At 38.7% G+C, this 25,075-nt stretch overlaps 1 protein-coding gene across 21 annotated transcripts in view; it reads right to left on the reverse strand.

The window, feature by feature from the left end:
* Positions 1–25,075, reverse strand: part of magi2 (membrane associated guanylate kinase, WW and PDZ domain containing 2) — a 929,612-nt gene that overhangs the window by 535,056 nt on the left and 369,481 nt on the right. Inside the window, exon 1 of one of the 21 annotated variants that reach the window (XM_062983529.1) lies at positions 19,425–20,566. The exons of the other annotated variants lie outside the window; for them this stretch is intronic. The gene's annotated coding sequence lies outside the window, so the exon portion shown is untranslated. Of the gene's footprint in view, positions 1–19,424; positions 20,567–25,075 lie in introns of those variants that run through there. 21 annotated transcript variants of the gene reach the window in all.

Consider the following 25,075-nt stretch of genomic DNA (forward strand, 5'->3'; position numbering starts at 1 on the left):
GAAATGGAAAACTTGAGAGATATTGATCCAGTTTCAATGGGATCTTAGAAACACCTATTGTCGGGAATCTATTACCACCGCTTGTCGTTTTGAGGTTATCCTATCCCATGGACAGATCCTATACATAGCCTTGTGAATAATAATGAGCTAAGATACACTTTCAATATATCCTGAAGGCTATTTTATCAGTGATGTGAAGAACACTAATAAGTAATTAAAATATATGAATTTAAAGGTAAAAACCACTTGCTTTCATAGTTCTTGCAGTTAAGTTTTAACAGTTAATCAGTGCTAAGTTTCCTTTACAGGTCCAAGCTTGAATTAGTTGAACTGAATTGTCTCTGATTTTAAGAAATATTTTTTTCTGAATGTATAATATAGTTAGGAAAACTGTATGCTAAAAGTAATGACATCATTTCCAGTCAAAATTGTACATGTATTTTATGTCCAAATTTTACTAAAAGCGAGTAGGAATACATAAAAGCTGTCATACCCAGATACTTTGCATTCCTTCAAAATGGACCGTTAATGCATATCAGTACAATTTCATTTCATCATTCATTATGTTATAAAACACAGACACTAATGAAAATAAATCGGAAACCACCTTTCAAGAACATTTTTCTAATTTCGCAATGATGTTAGATACCAGATTTAGTAAGGAAACAGTGGTCATGTGCTATCTCCCACTCATATAGCATCATTGCAAGACACATGGTATAATCAAGTAATAGTTATTGATCAGCTGTCTTTACTGGATGACCTTTTCAAAGGAACATCCCTTTATTGCAGTTCTTTGAGCAGATTCTAGTACAGTGATAACAGTAAACAAAATACTACTGTTAACCACTACAACATTACTATCCTTCTAGTTTCTGAGTCAGTTGTTGTACTTAATTTGAAGCCCATGCACATCAAATGGCTTCTACAGAGGCTGTTTTATCCCAGTGGCATCTGTCTCTACACAGTAAGAAGTTTGTAGATTGGGATATTCTCTCTGCCACTGCAAATACCATTCATAATAGAAAATGTTTGTTCTGGAATGGAGTATCACTACTGTACACTATTGCTTATGAATTATGTGCCTCGTGGAAATGGCTTTCGGGAATAAATACTGACAAATAAAGGTTGCGGCAGCCCTTTTGTGCATACCAGCTCACCTGAGAAGAGTATGTTTAAATGTATTAAATGTTTTTATGATTTTATATTTATAAATTTTAAATGTATTTATGTGATTGTATTTTACTGTGTAATGCTGGGCTTGGTCCCATATGAGCCACTCCCAGTCCCTTTGGGCAGATGGAGCAGGAGATAAGAATAAAGTTGTCGTTGTTGTTATTATAAGAATTTGAAGGGTAATTAGGAGGTCTGGTAATGATGACATCTCCCCTTCCTCAGTCAGAGGAAAAGTCTAGGGAAGATGTTTACTGCCACTTTTGCAGACTGGTTACATGCTTGCCCTCATTTCATCCACTAGCCTTTATTATTTTCCCCTTTTAAAGGCCTGTGAAGCATTTGAAAGTCGTGGTAATGCAGTCACAAGGAGCAGCTAAACCTAGTAGCTCACTCATATGATTTAACCACTTGATAAAACAAAATAAATGACAGTTTATGGGGCAGGACCAGAACGTAAATATATGAAAGAGGAGAATAGCCATGTGCCAATCTTATCTATTAAGCCCTATGCTAAGCCTTAGAAAAAATAGTTCTAAGAATACAATAGAATAACTTTATTGTCATTGTCCCCTCGGGAGATAGGGAGGGTTATAAATAAATTATTATTATTATTATTATTATTATTATTATTATTATTATTATTATTATTGTACATCGTATAACGAAATTAAATGCCACCCCAATCATATTATATATGTACAAATTACAAAACAAAGCATCCATCCTTCCAAATTCTAATTGCTATTGAACCACTCTTAATGCCACATCAGTGTGAAACCACAGAGTTCAATATAGTCACAGTTCTAGGATAAAAGCTATCTCTCAGCCTATTTGTCCTTGCTTTTATCATCTTATACCATCTGAGAGAAGCTTCCCATCTAACACAAACAGGCATCCCCTGGGCAATGTCTCCGTAGATGCCCAATTCTCTCAGAAGCGACTTGCAATATGCTCTCAAGTAGCTTCTAACACAATAAAAAAATCTGCCAGATGGTAACAATTAAAAAAAAAAGAAGAATATCCACAGTGAGATAGATCCTTAAGAATATTTTGAGCTTTCTTAAGACACTGGGAATGATACAGTTCTTCCAAAGAGGGGAGAGGGCAACCAATTATTATCTGGACAGTAGAGGTTGAACAATGGTTGAATGAAGGTATCTACTGAGAAAGTGTCACAAAAATTAATATACTTGTTATTAACCTTAGAGGGATGCTTTACTGGGTCAACAGAAATATTTAGCTTTACACCGTTGGCGGCATGTCTGCAAAAAAACCAGAGACACACAGTACCTTGCATCACCTTGTCAAGGAGAAGAGGAACCAACTGTTGATATATGCCTGTTGTTAAGCTGTCAAAATCAATTACTTTGGCCTATTAAAAGAAAGATCACATTTTAAAGATATTTCATTAAATGAGATACTGAAGGGGAAACTGTAAATCTGCTTGGTTTAAAAATGCCCTGACAATTGGAAAAGAGACTACGACATAATAAACACAAGAAAATGAAATTAATTAACTATTATAAATTCTATATCCATATTCTATCTAAACTACCTAAGCTATATTATTGCCCAGATAGAAGTTTCTATTGCCAAGGGGAAAATCTCAACCATCTGTCATACCATTCTTAGGAAACTGGCACAACTTTCAGAAAAAAGTTAACGGTTAAGTGACACCACTTTTGAGAGTGAAGCTAACATGATCTGGTTGAGTGTCAAGTGTGGTAAGATATAAGATGATTTCTTTTGGTATTTTAATGGGTTCTTATAAGCTCATGTTCAATCAACCTGTTCATAAGAAAATATGTCACCTTTCCTCTGACTGAGGAAGGGGAGACATCTTGTCAAACAAAGTTTCTGACGTGTATATGGACAGAGATACTGAGATTATTTAAGTATGAACCAAAAAAGAATTAAAGTTGATAGGTTTAAAATATATTGGACTTTTATTATCATTTGGGAAAAATGAGGAAGAATATGGTTTCACAAATGCTCATGGAGAAATATTTGGAAGAATATGAATCCCTTTAGTTTATTAGAAGTATATACAAATATATTCTCCGTTCCGTATGTATTATTAATATACTGCGACATAGAAATTATAAATTAGAATAATGGATTTAGGAATGCTTGGGTTGTTGGAGGAATGGCACTTATAATATTTACATAATTCTGTGGACTAATATTTAAGATGTATGATACTCTTCCCTAACCAGTTGAAAGGAGATTTCACCTGAACATCAGGAAGAACTTTCTCACTGTGAGAGCTGTTCAGCAGTGGAACTCTCTGCCCTGGAGTGTGGTGGAGGCTCCTTCTTTGGAGGCTTTTAAGCAGAGGCTGGATGGCCCACGAGATCTTTTCCAATTCTATGATTCTATGACCTCCAAATATTCTAGCTTCTGTTTTCACCAGCCTAACCTGAATTATCAGCTGTCAGGAATGGTGGGAGCTGTAGTCCAAAGCATTGGACCTTAAGAAAAACTGCTGCATGAAAGGCACACATTCCATTTATTTTTTCACCTAAGCATGGGAGGGTCCAACTTTATTGGTTTATTTTCATGACTTACTGCTTAATGTTGTGTGTTTTTGCTCTTTCTAATATCAGTGTTAACCTAAATCAGTAGAGATGCCTGCACAGTATTAAAATGCATCTTCTTTCTTCATTTCTACTGGGTAGGCATCAATATTGTCACCATATTTATTTATAACTCTTTTCTTCAACCTCCTTGAAGCAATGACAAATTATTATGAGTCAAGTAGGGATTTATGTGAAGCAATGAGCAGTAGGCTACTGAGCTACTTTCCCTGGGTAAAAAAAAAAACCAAAAACCCCAGAATATTCCACCTCTTTTATTTTTCTTCCTTTTCTATTAGGGAAGGTCGTCATATATTTTATGGTTTAAATTATATATAGTGGGAAATAGTCTCTTTGTTAATGCAACCAGGCAGAAAAATACATCTACAAATGATACTGTACAATTTGCTGATCGAGATTCAATATACACTTTAATAGACCTGAGAAAAAGCAGGCACACACACACATACAATTATCTGCCTGAAAATGGAAAGGTTAGCATCTTTCGGAGAGGCAAGCAATAATAGACAATATTCTGGACAACATGCTGCAAGATAAGATAAGCATAACTTTTCTATTTATATTTATGAAGGTTAAATAGCAATTCAGCAAACTTCAGACTCCAGTTTATCTCCATTTAAACACTTGGTGGGTTTAGCAGAAGAATGAGCATTTTATATAAAAATAAAAAATCAGAAAGGATTTACCCCAAAATGGAAAACGAAACTGAATATCTCCCAAGTTGACTGGAAGAGAGCATCCCAATAATTTACCCTAACCTTTGTCTTAAAATAATCTGAATAACAACTAAGGTCCTCCACAATTGGTTTAAAATAATCTGAATAATAACTAAGGTCCTCCACAAATAACATTTTTGCATTTTAGCAACATGTACTATTGTTTCCCCATACCATCACCCTAATTATAAATATTATATGAGAAAGGGAGAGATGATGTACACACACCCTTAGTTCTGAGAAGTCATGGAAATACTTCTCTCTCCAAGTAGATTCATTGCATGGATCATAAATAATTCTTACCACCTGCATCACTTTAATCCAAAACAGAAGCAACAGTAGCAGGGATGTTTTAAAAGTTGCTCTCAAAAATATTACAGTAGTTATCTATCTGAAGCCCCAAACAAATGATCCCAACAAACAGATTGCTATGCTGGATGAGATATGGGTTCATTTCCACTGACCACAGTGTACAGTAAGATCAGCTCGGTAGTGGCTAAATGGCGCATGGGGATGATACAGCTTAACCTGGGGTAAGGCTAACTGACCCAAACCCAAACCCTCATTGCTAAGGCCTTTTTTTCGACTTTAGCGTTGTCAAGACAGCTGGGCTGGTTCCTAACCAGAACCAAATGCAGCTCTCTTAATCTGACAACATGTACTATTGTTTGCTCAGCAAACAAAATTAGGGTCAAACTTTAAGTCAGAATTCATAGCTTGCTATCCACACAAATTGAGTTAAATCAATATTTCTGGATGTTCATGCTGATTTATGGCTGATGGTGTCTGATTACAATAAGGGTTATTTTAGTGTTAGGTAAAATGAAATCTCAACATTTATCAAATGTCAGGACTGATGCTTTGATCCCTGGACCAAGTAGTCCACCCAAAAAGGAAAAAAAAATTGATTAAGATATGAACACATAAGAGGCTTTTAACAAAGTCCATGTATATATAAAGAGGGGTCCAAGGTATCATGGAGAAAAACCTGCTAAGTACCACAATTCTCCCTTCATAAGTTTTTTATACATAAATGTCTGAACTTGGTAAGAAAGGCCAATAAAATTAGAAGTAGAAGTGTTTGATTCAAACCTACATACATAAAATATTCAATCACTTTCATCCCATGAAAGCTAAATTATTACCATTTTCAAAAAAATGCTGGGCAATTTTTGGAGGAAATGTATCCTTCAGTCAAATGAAATCAGTAAAGGATATAAATAAAAAAATGCAATGAGGGATCATCTCAAATATGTCATATATAATATTAGCATGTAGTCTGAGACTTCTCATTTTATCATAGTTCTGAGATCATAAAGCCTAGACACCAGAAATGGGGTGTGGATATTAAAGGGACAATGTGGACACACATATGTCTTTAACATCTTTTAAACTTAATTGTAATACAATCTTCTCAAGTGTTATCTTCCACAGATATCAGACCAAGATAAAGCTGGAGGGAAGTCTGGGATATTCATTTTTGCGTAAATCCTCTCTAGGGAGATTAATATGGTGTTTTGGATTGCATTTAAGAGCAGGATAGAGAGAGGTAAGATGATAGAGGGAGATGGAGAAATTGGGGGTGTGAAAAGAATGCAGAACCATTGGAGTGGAAGAAAAGAAATAGCAGTGGGAAATAAAAAGGGATAGGTGGGGAGAAGAGAAAGAAAAGCATGGAAGGATCGTGAATTAACCTATAAATAAAAGGTTCGGTAGATATATTTTTGACTCATTCACATCTAAAAGTTGTGTCATCAAAGCCTGATGAAAGAAGAAAAGAGAAGTTTGGGGCCACAATGGTAGTATCCTCCTTGGGAATCGATATATCCAATGCTCCGGCATGCATGATCTCTCAAGTCAGAGAATGGTTTTTATTTTAAGGTTAAAGAAGGACAATGGCTGCAGAGGACAATAGCTGCAGAACAAGCCCTATACATGGCTTCAAGGTATAGACCAGGCCCGGCCCAACACGGGACGCTAGCCACGCACCCGTGTTGGGCGCCATGTTCCCAGGGGCGCTATCGAGCCCCCTGGGAGGCGGGGCCACACTTGGCCCCGCCTCTGGCGCCCTGGCCCTGCCTCCCGCGCTGCGGAGGCATGGCCACACTTGGACCCACCTCCGGCGTCCTGGCCCTGCCTCCTGCGCTGCGGGAGGCATGGCCGCACGATGCGGGAGGCGGGGCCAAGTCTGGCCCCGCCTCCCGCAGCACCCGCGGTCCTTCCAGGCCACGGTGAAGGTCCAGCTGTGGCCTGGAAGGACTGGACTCCTGCTGTAGCTTGGCTGGGACAGGGTGCCTGCTGTGGGAGGCATGGCCAGCCCCGCTTCCCACGGCGGGCACCCTGTCCCAGCCAGACTGTGGCGGAAGTCCAGTCCTTCCAGGCCGCAGCTGGACCTTCACCACGTCCTGGAAGGACTGGATTCCCGCCGCAGAGTGCTGGACAGGGTGCGCGAAGTGGGAGGCGTGGCTAGCTCTGGCCCCGCCTCCCACCGCGTGCGCCCAGGCCCCACCTCCCGTGCCGTGGGGGGCGGGGTCAGGGCGCCCGCGCGCAGCGTGGGAGGCGGGGCCAGATCTGACCCCACCTCCCGCGGCACGGTGGGGGGGGGCGCAAAATTTTTTTTGCGTACCCCCGAAAATTTCCTCAGGCCGGTCCTGGTATAGACCTTGTTAGGAGTCTGGAAAGCAGTTACATGGAAAGGAGCCCAAGCAGGGATATGTTGGATATGTTAACAGACTTCAAGGAGCAGGCAAAAGCCTGAGTCAGGGTGAGTATCCAACCTTCTGCCTAGCTCACTGTCCATCTAGCAGTTAAAAAACAGCAGTAGCTGTGAGTAGAGAAATTAGGCACCGCTTAAGTGGGGAGGAATTTTATGGCACCATTAAAAAGGAAGTACCAGAAATGCTGGTGATCAAAGAACAACTAGGAAAGGGCTCGTCATCATAGAGGTTGGAGCGATAGCACTCCCCAGCGACTGGAATCGAGCACAACCTCCAGGATGCCAAAGCTGGAAAATGCCACAAATACTTCTACTCTTGTCTGTCTTGTATGTCCAACGGCATTGAATGTTTGCTGTGTATATGTTCTGTGATCTGCCCTGAGTCTCCTTTGGGGTGAGAAGGGCAGAATATAAATGCTGTAAATTAATTAATTAATTAATGGCCTGCTCCTTAGCATCTGCTAAGACATAAAGGATGCCTCCCTTCAGCTACCCAAATCCATTATTTATCTATTATTTATCTATTATCCATTATTTATCTATACACTTTGTTTGGCTTTCCCATTTGTAGAAGGGCTTTTCTAGCTTCCTCCAGGTCATTCTGAGCATCCAACTCTCTTGACTACCAAGAAGGCCTCAGCCCAGTTGTTGCTCACATCCTTTCCCACCATTCTTCATTCCCCTAAAACTCAGATCTAAAAGGAAACACTTGCAGTCCTTCTCCTGTTGTGCAATTTCTTTCAGCTCCTTCCCCTCAGAGGCTTTCATTAAGGTTAGTAGCTCATTCTCTTGATGCCAGGGGACAGGTAAGGCAGTGCATTTGGTGATTCTAAGACTTGATTTACATTGTAGAATTAATTCAATTTCACCGCAGATCAATGCTATGGAATCTTGGAGTTTGTAGGTTTTTTTTGTGGCAATAGAACCAGCAGAGATGGACAAAGACTTTGCAAAACCACAGACCCCCATGATTCCATAATATGCAACCATGGTGGTTTAATGGTACCAAAATGAATTAATTTCACAATGTAGAGGCACCACTACTCTTCCACACTTGGAAGAGCTGAACTAAATATTCATACCATGTCAGGTCCAGGTACAATTTCAGTATCACTTCTTCCACAAGAAGGCAGAGTCAAGGTAAATTTTTGTTATATGTTGCAAAAAAAAAATAGAACTTTGGGGAAGGTGTTCCTCTGCTGGACACTTTTCCTAAACCATCACCTATGAGTTATTTCTTATTTGAAGTAATTGAATGTAAAAATATTGAAAACGAGGCACACCTAAAACCAGAGCAAGCAGCTTGTGTCTCTCCAGGTATTGTTGAGCCCTCACCACATGAGTTGAAACTCAAAGGAATTCTAGTCCAATGCCATTGAGAGGAACATTTGTTGCCTACCATGACTTAAAACATCATTGTCTGATCCATGTACAATCCCTATTTCAAACAAGGCAGGCTGGAAATTATAGGACAGATCCACATTCTTAAAGTGTGACTAAAGACAGCCTTGGGTAGTTTTCATGGTTAACCATAGATCATGGTTTTATCCATTTCTCAAACACAAAGCAAATCTAGGCTGTGCCAATCTTAAATACAGCTATAGTTCAAAGACCTACTATTAAGTTAGGAGTACACATTCCTGTTATTATCTCATTACACCAAAAATTCCCTCCCTGTGGCAAATTATTACTGTCCTTGCAGAATGTATAAAACTTCTACTAGAAATGAAAAGAACATTCAGAATCTCAAGGGAAAAAACCCAGAGAGGGGCTTCTTGAGTATCTGAAAACCCCAAATCTTGTTACGCTTGTATTCCATTCGCCTCCAGTACTTCTACTCCCTCCAACCCAAAATTATCCTTTTCCTTCCTTTGCATGGAAGGAAGAAGCCAAGTGAAGAGGATTATTGTTGGCTCTGTTCAGACAGATAGCTAGTGGTGATAAAATCAGCATTATCATGAACTAGCCATCACACAACAAGCAAAAAGGGTAATCTTTGCTCAGTTGCCCATCAACTTATGACATTAGAAGGATTGGAGTCATGTCAATCACGAATGGCTATGGCCTCCACAATTGTTGCTTGACTTCTCTTAATATTGTACAGAATCGCAGCTGGGCTAGGGTGTTTTTGACTGAGTACTATATTCCCTTTCCCCAAGTGAGATCTCTTTTAAAATGGATTAGTTTAAGACATCCAGCAAAAAACTCTGACTATACTGAAGATGTGCTATCTTTTTGTGTGGCCCCATTATACACAATGCCTGTTTGTCCCAAAGAACATGGCATGTAATAAAAAAATCAATCTCAACTTTTGCAGTCCAATCTTTATGTACAATTCAGGTTGGAGTCACTGAGGGATATCATTTTTAGAAGTGCTGGCCCATCAATTCATCAATTCAATGGCTGAATACATTCACACCTAGATAGATTACATTGATTTAATTGATTTAGTTCCAACTGGAACTAGAAATTTGATTGAAAGCATTGCACTTAATATGGCAAAAATTGTACTACCAACATACGTGACAGATCCTCAAAGAATTATGCAAATGCCAAACTTTTAAAACTATTACTATAACAATAAAGAATGACAAAGACATAAAAATACAAAAGTTTAAGCTTGCTTCAATTAGGAAAAGTGTGGGAAATAAAGGTATTTAGTGTGTGTGTGTGTTGGTGTGTTTTGCTTTGGCATATGTTGTTTGTGGCAGAAACCACAGGATTTTGTGGTACTCCTACAATATATATGGCTATGGCATAAAGCAGTATTTCAAAGTCATTGATTACAATTATAGCTCCATATTCCACAGCAATGGCTTTCTGCCATTATACTGCATTTTTTTATAGAAACAATCACTTGACATTTTTTTTACAAGAGAAGAAAGGGTGTTCATTGTGGATTTGAGAATAAGTATTTAAGATTAAACAGTACGGCATCTTATGAATATAAGGAAAGTAGGATTCATTATCATATACCATGATAGGAAAGTCAACTTTTAACTCATTTTTTTCTTAGTTATTGCTGTATTTTTTTTACAGGACAGTGCTAGTAGCCTATAGTGTAATAGTTTAGTGTAGTGGTGATCTATAGTCTATAGGTGATGACTCGTGGCCAAGTATGATTGTCTTCCAGGGTTAGAATCTTGGTGATGGGTCCTTAGGTGACTGTAGAGATCTATTCTGGATCTGCATGATCTTTCACAGTGAAGACATAGATTTCCAGACAGAAGGCGGTCATGACAAGGGTTTGCTTGACACACCTTCCTCTTGGCACATTTATCCCATTTTCCCTTTATCTGTGCCTCCTCAAAATCCACAGCACTGTTGGTAACAGCTCACCTCCAGTTAATACACTTAGGGGCCAGGGTTTCCTAGTTCATGGTGTTTATTCTACAGTTTTAAGCCTATCTTTATATCTCTTTTGCTGTCCACCAGCATTCCATTTTCTGTTCTTGTGCTGAGATTAAAGTAACTGCTTTGGGAGATGGCGAGCAGTAGTGGTAGTTGTGATCAGTATTATGTGATATAGTATTTATTTATTTTCTATTATTGTATGTAGTCAATAGAAGTTTAAAAAGAAACTCTTTAATGTTTCATTTTCTAAAAGTAACTAAAACTTTACAATCATTTAAAAAACTGAATGGTAGGAGTCATTGGTACAAGATACAATGAACATTCTCCTTCCACCCATTTTGTTTTCTCCTTAATACCTTGAAGGTGTCTATGGACAACACTGGCTCTTCGGTTTAGAAATGGAGATGAGCACCAACCCCCAGAATCGGAAACGACTGGACATTAAGTCAGGGGAAAACCTTTACCATACCCATGACACAGCACAAGTGAGGAGTTGAAACAGATATTTTCTTCTCCATCTTTTAGTGAGGCCAGGGTGCCATAAAACTAAAGATAAATAAACAGTGACATCATCCCTCCTTAAGCTACGATCATAATCTATTTTCATTATAAAATGTCTCATTAATTACAAATCAATTAGTTATGCCACTAATTACTTCCACACTCAGGGAGAGACAAGTATCCACTTCTGACCGGCTCTATGGGGCTGCGTAATGGCTTGCCCTGTGTCTTACTAAACGTCAACGTGTAAGGTAAGTAGTCTGCATTAGCAAGATAAAATTCCATATTTTGAACTTGATTATCAAAAAAGAATAGACCCGACTAATGTTGTGCAGCATCCATGGCAATGAGGAAAGAATAAAGTAGCTCTCTATTTCAATAATGACTTTTTCAAATGCTCTCTATAGATCCAAAGAAGAAAAGACAAAAAAAGTGGTCATTCTTGTTCTTTTTCGCTTTCAAAGAAATTCTGTGGTGTGGCTTTATGTGATGTGCAGCCATGCTTGGAAATAACTGCTACTGTCTTCCCCATTGCATTGCTCTGAAAGTTTAAGAATAGCTGTAGGTGACACATGTCATTCTGGGAGTCAAGTAAAAGAAACAGGTCTAAGATAGATGGATGCTTTATCCTGTAGTAACTGAATAGAGCATGGAACATCAGACACATCTTAAATGACACGGTTCCATTCTTGCTTTACTGAACAGGTCTAATCTCACATCTTCCTTGACACCTACATCTTTAAAAACATGTTCAGGTGGCTGTTTGAACACAACAGATTACCTGACAATGTAATTTTACAAGCTGGTTGTTTTGACAAAGGTTACAACCCTACAAACAGGGAAAACAATAATTTATTGTGATTTTTGCTCCTGTGACAATCTTGGCCACAAGAAATTGAGCATTTGTGTTTGCACCTCATGCTTTTTGCTACCTATGCAGTCTAATACGCAAATGATACACTGTGCTCTTCCTCAATACCCCATCATAAAACAATAATTACACATTTAATGCAAGGCTTTGAGAGTCCAAAGTCATGCTCATTTCCTCAAGAAGATAACACAATCCTATTATTTATTTTTGATTAATTTCCAAGGAACATATACAATATATACCACAATGATATTTCATATGAGATTCCCATTTTCCAGCCAAATGCTCAAGTAAGGCAACTGAACACTGCATTCCACTGTTGACCATCCCCTTATCTAATACTATCTCTTTGGGAGAACATTGATATCTGCTTTGAACTGGGTTATCAGAGTACACACTGTCATATAATCCTGTTCAATGCATTTTATACAGCTGTGTGGAAGGGACCTAAATCTCACATTTGCAGGAGTCTACTGTATACCATATAGTTGTGGACAAGTCTACATAAGGACCAGCAAACGCAGCATTGCCCAAACACGAATCAAGGAACATGAAAGGCACTGCAAACTGATTCAACCAGAGAAGTCAGCCATAGCAGAGCACTTGATGAACCAACCTGGACACAGTATATTATTTGAGAACACAGAAATGCTGGTCCACTCTAACAACTATCATGTCAGACTACACAGAGAAGCCATTGAAATCTACAAGCATGTGGACAACAGAAAGGAGGAAACCATGAAAATGAACAAAATCTGGCTATCAGTATTAAAAAGCTCTAAAATCAGAACAGTAAATAAGTAACAACACTCTGAAAACAGAGGAATTCCAGACATGGATCAATCAGGGGCAGCTAACGACGCTGAACAAAAGATTCCCCCAGGTAGGAAGAAGCCTGGACATGAACCTGGCAAGGCCATTAATGCTAATCAAGGTGATTAATTACAATATTCACACTGGCCTCCAACAGACAAGAGTTTCTTCTCCCACCTTGGACCTTCCACAGATGTATAAACCTTCCTTGCTTAGTTTTTCCCAATATACCTCACAACCTCTGAGGATGCCTGCCATAGATGGGGGTGAAACAAAAGGAGAGAAAGCTTCTGGAACATGGCCATACAGCCTGGAAAACACACAACAACCCAGCCTATGTCTAACTGATCAAGATCAATTGCCACTGGAGCTGCCATACAGCTCTGACAAAACTGCAGAAATTAAAAGAGCGAAACAAAGGTTTATTTGGCACAAGATTTTGGGAACTCCAATCCACACTCTCAAGATTCTAAATAAATATTGTAGTATTTGCAAATTAGTTAATGTTTTAAAACAGTTTTTATTTATTTCAATTGCATTTTGATTTATTAGTTTTAAAAATTATACCCATTTAATTCTATTGTAATAATTACCTTTTGGTACATTTTACATTGTTTTGCTTTGTGAGTGTGATTCACTTTGGATCTCAATTCTGAGGAGAAAAAGCATGGTATACATGAATAATAATAAGAACAACAACAACAACAATATCCTAGGCCCTTGGAAAGAGCTTGATATTCAGAGATGGATCCCAGATACTTGGACCTAATGTGCATATGTGCTGTGTTATGTGCATGTAAATAACAGCTTTCCAGTTAATTCATGGGGAGCTAAGAGGCAGCCTCTTAAAAGGATGGGATGCATGTGTCCTATTTTGTATCTCAGTGAAACTAACACTCCTTTCCTATGATTTATGTTATACATAGTACAAGGTACTGTTCTCACAGGATATTACATTGTGGCAATGTGTTTTGATGAATTAATGTAGGCATAATTAGCAGCTAGATTGGCTTGGGGAGATGGCACTAGATGACAGAACATTTGTTTTTTGGGGAATAGAAGGTAGTTTAAAGCAGGACAGGCCCAGATGCGATCAGAAAACACTATTCTTCATTCTATCCTTAGTGCAATCCTGAGTGGGTGGGTGACTATCAGTCATCAGAGATGGAGCACATATTATAGGTATATATTAAAAAAAACCTTTAAATAAGAATCTTGCCAGCCTGAAGGTGGAAGCCAATGAGGATCTGAGCTTAGGGAATTTTTAGTACAGGTGGGCTATTCTGGAAGTTACAGTCTAAAAAAAGTAATGATGGCAAAGGTTTCCTAAGGAGGGAATAGCGATGAGAAAGAGGGTTCTTATCATTTCTTGGCTCTAGCAGCAGCAGTTTTCAATAAAGCATCCTTGGCATTAGCCATATAAATTTTGCATCACTGTCCTTATTTCATGGGTGTTTGAGCACACTTTGTTTACAGTTCTGCCAACAACTGTAAACTATCCAGTTATTTAGATTCTTGGCTGTGGATCTAAGTGCTAGTGCTTAACGACCCTTTAAAAAAACCAGCTTTTTTTCCATATCAGGAGTGACTTGAGAAACTGCAAGTTGCTTCTGGTGTGAGAGAATTGGCTGTCTGCATGGATATTGCCAAGGGACACCTGGATGTTTTTTTGATGTTTTTAACCATCCTTGTGGGAGGCTTCTTTCATGTCCCCACATGGAGTTGGAGCTGATAAAGGGAGCCCATCCACGCTCTCCCCAGGTTGGATTCGAACCGGCAACCTTCAGGTCAGCAACCCAACTTTCAAGTAATCAGTTCTGCAAGCACAAGGGTTTAACCTACTGTGCCACGGGGACTTCACAGCTAAGATACAGTCATGTTTTGTCCAGTTGTGTGGCTACCTTTTGAGATGGTTATGGAGATGTATGTGCATTTCTGTGTTTGTCTATGGCAACTTATTTTGTCTCTGTTTTGAGAGTGCCTAACAAAACAGCAAGGAGCCCTGATGGCGAAGTGTGTTAAAGCACTGAGCTACTGAACTTGCAGACCTAAAGGTCCCAGGTTCAAACCCCGGGAGCAGCGTGAGCGGCCGCTGTTAGCTCCAGCTTCTGCCAACCTAGCAGTTCGAAAACATGCCAACGTGAGTAAGATCAATAGGTACCGCTCCAGCGGAAAGGTAACAGCGCTCCATGCAGTCATGCCGGGCACATGACTTTGGAGGTGTCTACGGACAACGCTGGCTCTTTGGCTTAGAAATGGAGATGAGCACCAACCCCCAGAGTCAGACATGACTGGACTTAACATCAGGGGAAAACCTTTACCTTACCTAACAAAACAGCAATGCATTGTGAGGGACATGAAGCTTTTGTTTCACAGTGAGTTAATACTATTCCTTTCGGCCCAGTTTACATCTAGATGACAGCAATAACAACAGTAAAGGAGCAAACAAAAACTCCACATGGGAGAAAACAGAATTTGCATCTAGTTCGTTAAGATTTTGCCACAGGAACTTCTTCTGAGAAGCAAAAGGATTTTTCACATATAAAGGTGCACTGGGGGAAAACAAACAAGAGCCATCATCCGTACTCTCATAGCTATGTTGTGAAGTGCACCTTCTGGCAATATATTGTGAGGCATTGCAGGCTATCACAAGGGGAAAAGTGAGGCAAAGTTTCTTATTTTATTTAAACCAAACTGGGATTAATCAGAATTTTTTTTCTAGGCACAGCTCCTTGCATCTAGGGTACTCTACAATCAGTGTTTTGTTTACTAGAAACAGGAGACCAGGGCATTCTTTTAATATTCTTGGCGTTTTATCAAACTCCCCACAACATGCTGAGCTTCTATGTCTTTAGTGGATGTTTGGCCTATAGAATTAGCAAATAAAAATAGATATCCCCAGATTCTGAAGATGTATTTTGTTGAGTTCCTTTTGCAGCATCCCACTGACTACGTTGAATGAAGGACTCTTGAAGCTGGATGTCAAAAAAGAGCCAGATTTTTCCAAGCTTTCCTTTTTCCATGCTGTCAAAATAATCACCTATTTTTTTTCTGGAAATGAATCTGTTCTTTAAAGCATAGCAGCTGATCAGTTAGATTTATCTGAATCAATTGACAATTCTTTATCCAGTTCCTACTACGTTTGAGCTATTTCTATGTGTGCAGTCAGATTGTGTATTGATGTACAGTTCAGCTTCTCTTCACCAGGATGTAAACTGTGCAGTCCTTCAAATGTTGGACTCAGCATATCTTACAATTGGCCTTGCTGGCTAGAATTGTTTGGCTGCCGCCCGTTGGACCAGTTGAAGCTTCCAAACAGTCTTCAAAGGCAACTCCACGTAGAGCACGTTACAGTAATCTATGCAGGATGTAACAAGAACGTGGACCACGTGGCCAAGTCAGACTTCCCAAGGTATGGGTGCAACTGGCACACAAGTTTTAATTGTGCAAAAGCTCCTCTGGGCACCAACGAGACCTGGGGTTCCTGGCTCAGCAATGAGTCCAGGAGAACTCCCAAACTGCGAACCTGTGTCTTCAGGGGGAATGTAATCTTATCCAATACAGGCTGTAATCCTATGCCCTGTTCGGCCTTGCGGCTTACCAGGAGCACCTCTGTCTTGTCTGGATTCAATTTCAATTTGTTCACCCTCATCTAGTCCAACACAGTTGCCAAGCACCGGTTCTCAATATTTTGGGTTTATTTGCTCAGTCCCCCCTAGGCAGAGAACTGATAGAAAAAAAAACTTTGGCTGGTTATCCATATCTATTTCTCTGCATGCCACCTGCTCTCTGCCCATTGTCTCAGTCAGACAAGTAATGTCCAATGTTTTGAAATTTTTATTTTTCCTATTTAAATGCTGACCAGCGAATGGTCATTGCTTATTTGTTCTTCCGGAGAACGAGAATGTTCTCTCTTTCCACTCCAGTGGACACAGCATGTGCATAGGTGAGTAAAGACAAACAAAAATAGATTTCTGAAATAATCTTAGCACCGCAGCAAGAGAGGAGGCACAAAATAAAATTTTTTCTAGGGGAGGAACAAAGCATTTCCAGCTTGCACTACTTGAAAACTTTTCTACAGAATCTTTTTTTCCATTGTCTTCTCCCACAACTCCTGGCTTAATTTCTACTCCGTGTTTCTCTCTCTCATTGTCCTTTGCATCAACTGCACTTATCTTTTCACTTGTGTTATTTTGTTCCCTGTCTCCTCATTCTCCTTCATTTGCTTTATATTTCATATTCTTTTGCTTTCCTCTGTCTCTAAGGAAAATACATTTTGTTTCTCTTTCTTTTCTCTCTCCTTCTAATTGGGATTTTGTTACAGAAAATTAAGACCCATTGGAATCTCAGCAAATCCCATTAAACATAGCAGGGATTCTTTCTGAATCTACATGTTTAGATAGTAAAGTAATTTTTGGTCTATTATTACACATAGCATCAGCTTCATCTCAATATCAGCACCATCACATTATTTTGCATTACTGGTTGAGCATCCCTTACCCAGAATTCTGAAATCCAAAATACTCCAGAATCAAAACTGTCCACGTATCTAAGATAAGTGGCACTTTTGCTTTCTGATGGTTCAGTGAACACAGATGTTGTTTAATACAATAAATTATTTGAAGTACTACTATGAAATTATCTTCGTGCTATGTATCTAAGTTTATATAGAACATAAATGCATTTTGTTTTCAGACTTGGGTCCCATTTCCAATATATCTATGTACATATATGAGTATACCAAAATCTCAAAACAAAATCCAAATCCAAAACTTTACTGGCTCAAGCATTTTGGAAAATGGATGCTCAGCCTGGGGAAGATAAAAAAGAATTTCACCATATTAATATATTAACTCTAAAAATAAAATAAAATAAAATGTGGTGTGGTGAGAGACAAATGAGTTAAATGTCTTAAAAGTGACAGTTTGCTGCCTGCATGACAAGAAACTGCAGTTGAGACAGTCAGAGATAGGAGTCTGTACTCTATGGGTATATTAGAGTGCTGCCAGCCTTCCTAATGAACCCAGAAAGATTGCCAAATAAAGTAAAAATGACTGTGTGGATCATAATCAATTGTGGCAAGTTCTTGGTGGCATGGGGATACCAAGTCACCTTGTCTGTCTCCTGACAAATTTGTATAAAGACCAAGTAACAACAGTAAGAACAGACCATGGAACAACAGACTGGTTCAAGATTGGGAAAGGAGTATATCTGGGTTGTATACTCTCACCCTACCTATTCAACTTGTACGCAGAACACATCATGCAACGTGCGGGGCTTGATGAATTAAAGTTAAAATTGCTGGAAGAAAATCAACAACCATAGATATGCAGATGATACTACTTTGATGGCTGAAAGCGAGGAGCTGAGGAGCCTTATAACCAAGGTGAAAGAAGAATGCGCAAAAGCTGGGTTGCAGTTAAACATCAAGAAAGCCAAGATTATGGCAACCACACTGATTGATAACTGGCAAATAGAGAGATAAAATGAGAGTGATAGACTTTGTATTTCTAGGCTTGAAGATTATTGCAGACACAGACTGCAGCCAGGATATCATAAGACATTTACTTCTTGGGAGGAGAGCAATGATCAACCTCGAAAAAATAATGCAGAGACATCACACTGGCAATGAAAGTCTGCATAGTTATAGCAATAGTATTCCCCGTAGTAACCTATGGATGCGAGAGATGGAACATAAGGAAGGCTGAACGAAGGAAGATAGACACATTTGAACTGTGGTGTTGGAGGAAAATTCTGAGAGTGCCTTGGACAGCAAGAAGATCCAACCAGTCCATACTCCAGAAAATCATGCCGAGAGGGAGCTCTGGCTCGGGGTGGACCATGAGGTCACAAAAAGTCAGAAGTGATTGAACGAATAAACAACAACAACAAAAAGGACAAGGCTTTCATACCTATGTTCGGCCCATTCCACATGCAGAACTCAACTGATAGTTGAATCTTATCACAATATTGACAACGGGGCTAGCATCTTCCAAGAAAAGCAAGGTTACAATGGGTAAAAAGGTCTGCCATCTCCCTTTTGTTATTCTGCTTCCCAACAGCTCACAATAGCCTCCCATTTCAAGGATCAGTGTCAGTGACCTCAACTTGTTTAATGGTATGACTAGACCCACAGTTTACTTTACATGATGAGGTACAACAGCTAATATACCCTGCCACACAGCCTCTGAGGATGTCTGCCATAGATGTGGGCGAAACGTCAGGAGAGAATACTTCTGGAACATGGCCACACAGCCCGAAAGACATACAACAACCCAGCTAATATACCCTATTCTGCACAACTGTTAAAGTTCTCTGTAGATCTGCTGTGGGAGCTGTGGATTTTTAATGAACAATACTTAGTCTGTATTTGTGAAAAACAAGGACAGATGACTGCATTTCTCCATCATCCCCAGCAACATAATTTATGGAAAGTAATTCTGGAGTTCTGTTTCCAAAAGGTATCTGTCACAGTTTTCCCTTGGAAGGGGAAACTTGAAAGCCCTGGCTTTCATCTTCATTAAGCCCAGAATCTCTTTAAAAATGTAACAGTTGTTCTTATTCTGTACAGTTCAATAGAAAAGGGGAACTACCATACAGACAATCCCTACTTGGAGCTAGAGTATAATAATTCCCCAGCTGCTTCTAAAAGGACACTTTCAGGCCATTTCAGAACTTACATTATCTTGGTTACTTTCTCTTTCACGCAGAGAGATGGCATCAAGGTAATAACAATTTCCAGCTCTTCTTTCCCTTCCTTGCCAAACTTCTGCTTCCACAATTCCTCCCAGCTGTGCTCTCAGCTTTTCTCTTTATCAAGGGTTTTCCCCCAGCCCTACATTCCAGTTACACATTTCTCCAAATCTCCCAGCTGTTCTTCATCAAACTGTCCTGTGCTTTTAATTTCTTCCATGCTCTAACAGCTCTCCTTTACTTCAACAGCGTTTGGCTTTGGACCCTTCTACACTGCCCTATATACCAGGATTCTGATCTCAGATTATTTGATTTGAACTGGATTATATATGTCTACACTGCCAGATAATCTGGGATAATCTGATCATTTGGGATCAGATTCTGGGATTTAGGGCAGTGTAGAAGGGGGCTCAGTTTGCTCTGAGGCAGTTCCTTTCACGGGGGCAACTCTGTTACAATACCAAACCCTGCAAAATTGAAAATTGAGTTATAGGAGCAGCAAATTATTGGCTAAGGTAAAGGTAAAGGTTTCCCCTTACATTAAGTATAGTCATGTCTGACTTTGGGGGTTGGTGCTAACCTCCATTTCTAAGCCAAAGAGCCGGCGTTGACCGTAGACACCTCCTAGGTCATGACTGCATGGAGCGGCGTTACCTTCCCACAGAAGCAGTACCTATTGATCTATTCAACTGCTAGGTTGGCAGAAGCTGAGGCTAATAGCAGAAGCTCACTCCGCTCCCCGGATTCGAACCACAAACCTTTCGATCAGCTAGTTCAGCAACTCAGTGGTTTAACCCGCTGCGTCACCGGGGCTCCACATTGTTGGCTAGGAGTAGAATATTATATACAAGTCTAAACTATCAAAATGTATCAAATGGCTTCAGTGCAGGACTTGGAAAATTATATTTTATAGCAAAAGAATGCATATCCTTAGCATTTCATTTTTTGATACATAAAAAATATGTCCAGATGGATTTGGTACCTTTTGGAAAGAAGCTCCACAATTATTGAAGATGCAAAGCTCAAATGCCCAGATGCATAGCACTGCTTATGGCTGGGATAATATATCAAAATGATTAGTTAGTGCTTGGAAAAACCTAATTTCTAATCAGAGAACTATTTCTTGAACATTATGGTTGATGTTTAAGGTACTGCATCAAGATTACTGACCTGTCCTCTGTGACATCACCAGTTGTTTACTATAACGCAGTAGATACCTGTCAAGGTTCTTAATCTTGCCCCTGAAATCTCAGGGACTAGGATATACCGATAAAATAATTTTCTTACATATTTAGAGTAGTGAACTCCTTGGTTCTCCAGTCTAAACATGTGCATAATCTTTTCCACAACAATCATTCTGGGGCCCTTGACACTTAAAAAACCCCTGGCAAGATCTCAGAATTATGCATATTTACAAGAAAGAAAGACACTGAAGCAGCCCGGCATGGGGATATTCTGCTGAAGACAAGCAAGACACCTGTGTGTGTCTGGTTGTGATCTGTGTGCGCAAAATGAACAGTAGCTCTTCTTGGAAAAAGCAGGACAACAATAAAGGACTTAGCAGCATCTGGCCATGATGGGAAGAGGATTTGTAAACACCCAGCAGGACTCTTAATAAATACCTGGATATGACAAGCTTTCACAGATGGCTGCTGCTTGGAAATCTGCCCAATAATATGCAGAATATTGTATACCATGGTTTGTTTACAAAAGAAAATGGAAAGCTGATCATTGGTATTAACTCTAGCTGTTTCATCACTTTAAAACAATGAATAACCTACCAGTAAAGTGGTTTGTACACAGTTTGGAAATAACTAGTTACAGACAAGTAGTAACTCATAATTAATTCCTTTTTGCAACATCTACAATATGACCCAGATTATATTGCAACTGTAATTTAACCAAGGAGGAAACGTAATAAAGGAGAATGCTACTCTTTTTACAGTGTAGCTGCAACTTTTAAGTTCCTTGGGAGTGACTGGGTGTGGCCTCACTAAATTATGGAAATATTCTCATTCTTCTTGCAGTAACATAACAATTAAAAATGAGGATTTTATAATGGTTTTGTTAAAAATAATTCTAGGAAAATCTCAATATACTTTCTTCATTTATAAAAAAAACATTTATTTTTAAAAAATCAGTATTGTATTTCTGCCCACAATGATATTCAGATGAGCATTTTAACCTGATGTAATATGGATCGTCTCCCTCTTCCAACACTTTTACCTTTTTGGTCCCAATCTCTGTAAAACTGATTTCCACATTCACAGGAGATCATATAACAAAGGACCAATCCAGCAGGCTAGATAAAATCAGGCCCATTTCCTTCTCCCAAATGTCTTGAATTCAGAATTCTGCCCAATGCATATATCCAGGCAGCAGGACACTGATGGAAAGGTAAGGAGAAAAAGATCGGCCTTTTCCAGTAATTGCACAATACAGTAGAAATCATTGGTTTATGAGAAGTTTAGTGAATAACTGGGGAAAGATTTCCATGGCACTCTTTTGGGTAAATGGGAATCATTGTTTCTAGTCCAAGGGCCTATAGATGGCATTGCACCCCAGATCTGTTTTTGTCACCCTTAAGGCTCTTTTCCCACCATTTCCCTTTAATTCTAGTATACCAGGAAGTCCTCTGTGCCCAAGATAAAAATGTATTTTTCACTCTCAAGTGCCATTAGGTGTGTGTGTGTGTGTGTGTGTGTGTGTGTGTGTGTAGGGGTGAGGTGGGGGTAGACATTTCCACCAAATTTCCCTCCCTCCAATATAGGCCCTGGAAAATTCTTTAAAGAAACCAAAATGAGTGTGACTTGTCTTCACTTAAATATCCCAGGATAACTCCAAAACATGCCTCCAAGGGGGTTGACATTTTTGTATGAAGGTTGGTGTGGTGGCATTTCTGGTCCTTCAAAGTCTGCTAGAGAGCTAGTGAATCCTCATAGTCTTGCTCACTCCTGTTTTAGACCACAATTTCTTAAACTGTGGGTCCCAACTCTAAACGGGGTCCCCTCAGCATAATGTTGCCAATGCTAAAATTTAGCAACAATTAACTGTTTTTGAATGCAACCTAGATATTTACATGAATCCATTTAGTAACAACATGCAGCATTTACAGTGGACTCTGCAGAACATTCTTCTGCTGTACTTCATGAAAAAAGGAAATCAGTCTTACTAAATTGCAAGTCTTGCAAATGCTGATTTATTATCAGAAAGGTTTGATTTGTATACCTATTTTAAATACCTATATACCTAGAGTCATGTAAAAATTTCTCAGATCAAAAAGGGTCACAAAATAATTTCTTGGGCAGAAAGGGGGCGTGAGTAAAAAAAAGGTTTAAGAATCTTGTTCTAGATAACAATAATAATAATAATAATAATAATAATAATAATAATAATAATAATAAAACAACTTTATTTATATACCGCTCCATCTCCTTGAGAGGACTCAGGGCAGTTTCCAACATGAACATAAAAAAAATTTGATTGTCAAAATACACCATACAACAAAGTTAAACATAGTAAACATAATAATCAACATTATAAGACAGAACCAAATAATTCTTTTAAAAACATACATAAAATTACAATAAAATATAAATAAAGAAGCAGGTGTGTAGAAGATGGCTTGAGACTAGAATATCTGAAGTCCTACATCCTTTTGCATGAGTATGCCCACAGTCTGAGCTTCTCAGGGAAGGATCACTTGGATGTCCCATCACACAAAAAACTAGGTTTTGATGACATAAGGCATCATTTTCCAATTGTTTTGTTTAGAAATAATGAAACAAAAATACCATTTAGTAACATAATAAAATAAATCAGGATTCCTGTCTTGATATTGTTCTTGCTTGTCCATTTTCCCAGACAGTTTACATTTATAGACAGAAAGGAAATGATAGCATAGGAAAGAGTACAGATTTTGGAGTTAGACCTGCTTTGGAGAACTTCCAACATGGACTATCTCATATTTTACCTCACACCTCTGATAAATAGTACTAATCTCGCTATGATGTCTTACCTGTCAAAATACGTTTCAAAACATTGCTGATAATTTACAGTGTCATTGAAATGAAACACACACACACACTCCCAGATGAGCAAATACTAAAATGGAGAAAATACTATTGAAAATAATCCCATAAAAATTATTTGAGGAGGCTGAAATATTCGGTTAGGATGTGTGAAACCAATGTTGAATTTTCCACTTTAGCAAAAATGTCAGAGAAGTCTAGATTATTTTTCCTGACACAAAGATGATCAAATTTGTCTCATAATATTGTAGCCAATCCCTGTCTCCCAGTAATATGATGTGGACATTGAAGTAAAAATACACTAATCTTCTTTGAAGGACTGCTCAATTTAAGCAAAGAACCCCCAAAAACGGAGTACAGATTGCCCATAAACAGATGACCTTGAGAGCAGACTAAACAGGCAAAGAATTGCCTGAGCACACAGTCTCCCTATCTATGGTAGTAAGATTTATGTTTGACAATTACAAATTGAGCATCCCTTGTCTGGCATCCGAAATCTAAAATACAGTGTTCCCTCACTACTTCGTGGTTCACTTTTTGCGGATTTGCTGTTTTGCAGTTTTTCAATAAACTCTAAAAAACTATTATAAATTATTAAAAAATTACAATTTACAGCCTAAGGAAGGGAGGAAGGAGAAGCCAAAGTGCTGGAAAAGGAGCACAAGTGGCAATGGGAGGAGGAGGAGGAGGAGGAGATTTATCAACACACAATTGGTTAATAAAGACTTAAAATAGTGTATAACTACCAAAATAATGTATAAATATTAAAATAAAAATAGTGTCCCTACTTTGTGGATTTTCACTTATTGTGGGTGGTCCTGGAAGCTGACCTCCGCAATAAGTGAGGGAACGCTGTACTCCAAAATCAGCCACATAGGCTAGTGAGAAAGTGACACCTTTCTGATGATTCAATGTACACAAACTCTGTTTCATCCTCAAATTTATTTTTTAAAATACTGTATGAAATTATCTTCAGGCTATGTATAAAAAAATATATGTGCAACATAAATTAATATCATGTTTAGACGTGGTTTCAATCTCCAAGGTGTTTCATTATGTCCACATATGCAAATAAAGGGATTCTTAAATTTTTTAAAAATATGAAAACCAAAACACTTCTGGTCTCAAGCACTTCAGATAAGGGATACTGAAACTGTAATACTACTTAATGCAGATTTTGCATCCTCTTGCATAATGCATGTCCTTTTTTGCTGATATATAAAAGGCAACTAAAAGCAGATCCTGACCTAAAGTTGATTGAAAGAGTGAATACTGAATATTTTTACACTAAGTTCCCAGTACAAGGAAAACATCCCCTACCTGTCTGTATTTTCCTATACAATAACAACAACAACAACAACAACAACAACAACAACAACAACAACAACAACAACAACAACTTTATTCTTCTACCCTGCCTCCATCTCCCCACAGGGAGTCAGAGCGGCTAACATGGGGCCAAGCCCAAATTTCCATAATAAACAGATTAAAAAAAATAAAGTCAACAATAAAACATCATATACATTTAACATTACACTATACTATGGCAGGAAGGTGACATTTCAAATTATTTGTGAACAACTTAAGCTGGCATTGCTATTGCAATG

The sequence above is a fragment of the Anolis carolinensis genome, chromosome 5, assembly GCF_035594765.1.
Source record: "Anolis carolinensis isolate JA03-04 chromosome 5, rAnoCar3.1.pri, whole genome shotgun sequence".
Lineage (NCBI taxonomy): Eukaryota > Metazoa > Chordata > Lepidosauria > Squamata > Dactyloidae > Anolis > Anolis carolinensis.